We start from the raw sequence: 6,000 nt of genomic DNA, 5'->3' as shown, positions 1-6,000 counted from the left end.
CTCTTGTTTTGAACACTCGACACTTTATCGCACCTCGTCTAGCCCGCTAAATCGTCCGAACTCGCAATCAGTCCTTAGAAAATATCCGGATCAACAGGTGAAATGTAGCAGTCAACATCCACGCAGTTTGATGGCTCTGCAGGATGTGATCATCAGTTAGTGGCTTCAGACGGATATCACGTCCCAGAATATACTTGAGGACTCTGCCGATGTGACGCCGCTATCTAAGCTAGAGACGGTGTTAGGCGTTATTCGTGTGAAATCTCCTGGAGATTGCTTATCTATTTATGTATGCGTCGATTTGGAAGGTACCGCTCTCACTAACTGTTAAACAGTAGAAGACCGCTCCCTTTAGTAACAGGCGGGTCCTCGCTCAACCACGTCTATATTAGCACAGCAAATTAAACCTCTTCCGGCTGGGACATTCACATATAGCCGCAAACTATCGACTTGCGTATTTACTCGCAATCGCTCTTGGTCAGCTAGCACCGGACACACTGGCCGGTGTCGTGGGACAGCAGTAATGTCGACGGAAGATACAAAGCTCTGCAACGGAAGTATTGTAAGACTCACAAATTTAATGTAGAACGGTCGCCGTTTAAATTTAGTATAGTAAGAGAAACCGAGAGCTCGACTGCAGACCTGTGTAGGTACACCTGTTCGGCTCGTAATTTTTTCGCTGAATTCTGATTTCGCAACCTCCTGGTAAACATTATGTGACAGAACATGACTTTATTTTGCAGGAAGACGTATCGCCACTGTTCGCAGCTGTCGCGCTGAATAAGCTGGATCTCGTCAAGAAACTCCTGGACGAGAATCAGCCAGTTAGTCGCCACCGACCTGTAAGTCTTTCCAATAAACATCGTTATAAAGAGATTAAAGACGTTACATATTAGTGTAAAACTGTAGCATTCCTTCAGATATTAAAATGAAACAATGGCATAGTAGCGTAATTTCAATGCATAACAGTTGTATTTCTCTCCTAAAATTGCTGAAGTGAATTAAGTGTAACGTTACCTGCTGATTATTTCCTGCAGCACCTGGAATTATGTTCAGTTATGACAGTTACTTACATGTTCTATAGATCATTTGAACGATTCGTTTATCGAAATGATATGGAAGGAGTTAGTTAACAAGATGTGTATATATAATCAGTGTTTAAAATAATAAACACACTATTATTATTGTTGCGATTTTTATTGGCTACCAGTTTTTATGTAGAAATTCGTTAATGGAATAGAAGAAGTTGTCCAGGAGAAATGATTTTAAATTAGATTTAAAACATGCTTCGCTACATATCAGAAAATGTTATTCGGCAAACGATCTTAAATTTTTTGTTACTGCCTTTCTGAGCCTCTGACAGTTTTAACAGTGGGTAACAAAGATCATTTTTCGCTCTAGTGTTATAGGTATTACATCACTGTCCTCCTAAAATTTTGATGGCTTATTTATGTCGAATTTCATTAGCGCCGTTAAAATGCCTAGCTCCTAGAAGAGGGACCTACATGGCGTCAGTGGGTGAACACCACATGATACCTTAACTGCTCGCTTTTGCGCCATCAATATTTTCTTTCTAGGTGATGAGTTAACACAGAAAATTATTTCGTAAGACATTATTGAGTGAAAATATGCAAAATATTCTGGCCACGTTTGTTTCCAAGATTAGCAATTACACGGAGAGCAGAAGTAGCTGAACTTAACAGTTTGGGAAGCTCAGTAATATGCTTCTTCCAGTTCAAGATGTCGTTAATGTGTACACCCAAAAATATGGAGCATACTACCCTATTTACTAATTCAGGTTGCTGTACAGAACTGAATGTAGGTTTCTTTTTTAATATAGGGAGAGTCCATTTTCAGGGAACCAATTAATAATTCTTTAAAAAATTTCATTTGCCAACTCTTCTGTTGCTTTCTTTCTAATGAGATTTATTATAACACTAGTAGTGTCCGCAGCAAGTACCGATTTTGCTTGTTGAAAGTTAAGTAGAAACTCCTTCACATATAAAAGGAATAGGAGTGGACCAAAAATTCAACCCCATGGGACTCCCTTTGCGATTTTTTTTCTCCAGTCACAGAAATTTGCTACCTTTCTGACTTTTCTGAATTATTCAGTGCAACCTTTTGCATTCTGTTTGTTAACTATGATTCAAATCACCTATACATAAGACCGTCAATTCCATAAAAATTGCGTTTTGCTAAGAGAGTAATAAGAGCTACGCAATCAAAAACAAGAGAAGCGTTCTCTTTCTTTGATGTCTACCAGTGACAAAACTCCTCCTCCCCGACAACTAGCATACCAGAGTTCCACCGCCAAACATTGGCTGAAGGAGCCACAGCCCATGTATCACAGGACTGTCTGCTCTTCATCTGTCCCCGCACTCAGTGTGGGTAGCCCTATTGACGAACCATGCCCACCCAAGGTTACGAAGGGAAAGAAGAATAATAAGAAGAAGAATCGGGACAAGACTCCTCCAGTGTTCTCAGAGGCTCCAGATCCCTGCCACACAGTCGGATTCTGAGCCGATGTTTGTTGACTGAGTTCCATCTCCACTAGACAGGCAGTAGTGAACCAACAGCGTGACTGGTCCTTCTGGCCCCTTCACGCTTAACTTGGCCCTTTCAGTGGAATGTAAACGAGTACTGCTGTTACCTACCGGAATTGCACCTTATTTCCTCTACCTCTGCGGTTTGCATTGCTCTCTAAAAAATGAACTTCACTGTGACCATTGTCCAACGTTCCATGGTTATCATGCGTTCTGCTGGAACTGTGCTGGTACCAAGACGGCATCCGGAGGTGTCTGTACTTTGGGTCGCACAGATGTCGTCAATTAATGGATACCCCTTCATACTTCACTGGAGGCAATAGTAGTGCGGGTGCAAACGATCTTAGCGATTACCATTTCAACGTTTACCTTCCTCTAGGTAGGCCAATTATATTTAACTGACCCTATTAATCCAACAACTTCCTCCCCGACTCTCTTTTTCTCCTGCTAGGGGGCTTCACTTCGCCTAGTAGCACCCTTCTAATTGACCAGCTTCTCACAGACCATGAACCTGTGTCTCCTCAAAGGTGATTCTCCAACCCACTTCAGTGCTGCCTGTGGTATCTTTTCACCTATCGATCTAACAATCTCTTCCTCTAATCTTGTAACTTCCCTACAGTGATCACTAAACGACGACTTTTGTGTCAGTGACCACTTTCCGCTTATCCTGTAGTTTCCTTGCCACTGCTGGACGGACCAACTATCACACTGGGCATTTAACAGAGCCAGCTGCCCTTCGTATGCCTCTATGGTTACATTCGCCAACTCTCTGTCGAATTGTACTGATGAGGATGTGCAATGCGCCACTTGAACTGCTATATCCCTTTATACAGGTCCCCCCACCCCCACCCACTCCCCCTCACCCCCGTCTGCCGACTGGTGCTGTGGTGGACCAAAGACGCTGCAGTAGCTATTTAGGATAACAGACAAGCCCTGCAACGATTCATACGACATTATTCGCAGACCAACTTCATCACTTTTAAACGACTTCCTACTAATGCTCGCTATCTAATCAAACACAGTCACAAAGAATACAGGGAGCGCTACGTATCCTCAGGTGTGGAGCAAGCTCTGTAGTTTTATTTGCCGCCAATTATCAACAACTGTTCCAGGTCTTGGCCTACAGGGTTGTTTTTATAGCGATTCATCGGTTCTTGCAGAACACCTTGCGATCCACTTTGTGACAACATTCGAGTCCTCGTCCTGTCTGGCTATCTGCCTACTGCAGAAGCGACAAGCTGAACATCTCCTTATGTCTCACTCCCAACCATGCCGAATCCTATAACGAAACACTTCACCGACTGGGAAATACTTCGGGCTCTTGTCTCATCCCATGGCACAGCCCCAGTCCCTGATTAAGTTCACAGTCAGATGATCCGATACCTGAATGTTTCCCAAAGGCCACATTTCCTCAGTATCTCCAGTCATCCTTGGCTCTAAGGTGCCTTCCCCTCGTAAAGGCGAGACAGCATAGTTGTCCCTTTTCTTAAGCCAGGCAAGAACCTAACGTCTCTCGACAGTTACCAGCCGATTAGCCTGACGAACATACTCTGTAAGCTGCCTACAGATTATGCTGGGTTTTTTAATCTCAGGGCCTTTTGTCCCCCTATCACTCTGGTTTCCAGAAGGGACGAGCCGCAGCCGACCATCTGCTCATGTTGGGAACAACAATCCGACAGGCTTTTCCTAAATGACAACACTTTGTTGCAGTATTTTTGACGTTTATAAGATGTACGACACTACTTGGCATTATCACACTTTACTCTCTCTTCATGACTGGGGCTTTCGAGGACTACTGCCGATTTTTATTCGTCAGTTTTTATCCGACTGGTTGTTCTGGATTAGAGTTGGCTCTCCACTCAGCTTCCCAAGGATCCAAGAGAACTGCGCCTTACAGGGCTCTATATTGAGTGTCATTCTCTTCCTCATCTCCATCAATGGGCTAGTGACCTCTGTTGTGCCACTGGTCACCCCTACGCTGTACGTCGACGATTTTTGCATTTGGCAGAACTCCCATCCGGTAGCCTCTGCTGTCATCTGGCGGGTCTCTCCATGGACTCCTTCCCATTGTTTCCAATTCTCTCTTACAAAAAAGCAGGTTATGCGTTTCTGCCGTTATACCATGGTCCCTCCTGACCTGGAGCTCTACTTCGTTAGGGACGTTGTACCACAGCTCCGTTTCTTGGGCTTCCGTTTTTATAAAAGAGCTATCTTGGCTGCTCCATATTCGTCACCTGAAGACTAACTGCATGTGAAAGCTTAACGCTCTCTGCTCCTTTGCTCACACATCTGAGGTTGCGGATCGTGCTACTCTGGTCCATATTTCGCCCTCTTGGTTTCGTCCCGCCTGGACTATGGTTGCCAGGCTTATGGCTCGGTAGATCCCTCTGAAACTCTCATACCTAATCCACAATCGTGACGTGCATCTGGCCAGCGGTGCCTTTCGAACTAGTCTCCTTGCCAAAGTGGTAATTTTCTTTGGTCTCCTTTGCAATCGCCATTCGACAACTCCCTGATCATCCCTATATTCCGTTCCCTTTCCATATGAGGGGTGTCGTCATCCTGATTCCCGCCCTTTGGTGGGATTACCAGTTGGAATGAGCATCGCTTCCCGCTGCCCAGATCTCCATCTCCCCTTCCTGGACTGAGCTCCCCGTTAATACTCGCGCACCCCCCTTGGGTGGTTCCCTGTCCACGGATTAGGACCGATATCTTCCATGGTCGTAAAGCTTGCCGTTGGTGGGGAGGCTTGCGTGCCTCAGCGATACAGATAGCCGTACCGTAGGTGCAACCACAGCGGAGGGGTATCTGTTGAGAGGCCAGACAAACGTGTGGTTCCTGAAGAGGGGCAGCAGCCTTTTCAGTAGTTGCAAGGGCAACAGCCTGGTTGATTGACTGATCTGGCCTTGTAACAATAACCAAAACGGCCTTGCTGTGCTGGTACTGCGATCGGCTGAAAGCAAGGGGAAACCACAGCCGTAATTTTTTCCCGAGGGCATGCAGCTTTACTGTATGATTACATGATGATGGCGTCCTCTTGGGTAAAATATTCCGGAGGTAAAATAGTCCCCCATTCGGATCTCCGGGCGGGGACTACTCAAGAGGACGTCGTTATCAGGAGAAAGAAAATTGGCTTTCTACGGATCGGAGCGTGGAATGTCAGATCCCTTAATCGGGCAGGTAGGTTAGAAAATTTAAAAAGGGAAACGGATAGGTTGAAGTTAGATATAGTGGGAATTAGTGAAGTTCGGTGGCAGGAGGAACAAGACTTCTGGTCAGGTGGCTACAGGGTTATAAACACAAAGTCAAATAGGGGTAATGCAGGAGTAGGTTTAATAATGAATAGGAAAATAGGAATGCTGGTAAGCTACTACAAACAGCATAGTGAACGCATTATTGTGGCCAAGATAGATACGAAGCCCACACCTGCTACAGTAGTACAAGTTTATATGCCAAC

This window comes from Schistocerca serialis, chromosome 1 (assembly GCF_023864345.2).
Source record: "Schistocerca serialis cubense isolate TAMUIC-IGC-003099 chromosome 1, iqSchSeri2.2, whole genome shotgun sequence".
NCBI classification, from domain to species: Eukaryota; Metazoa; Arthropoda; class Insecta; order Orthoptera; family Acrididae; genus Schistocerca; species Schistocerca serialis.
Note: the sequence above shows the minus strand (reverse complement) of the source record.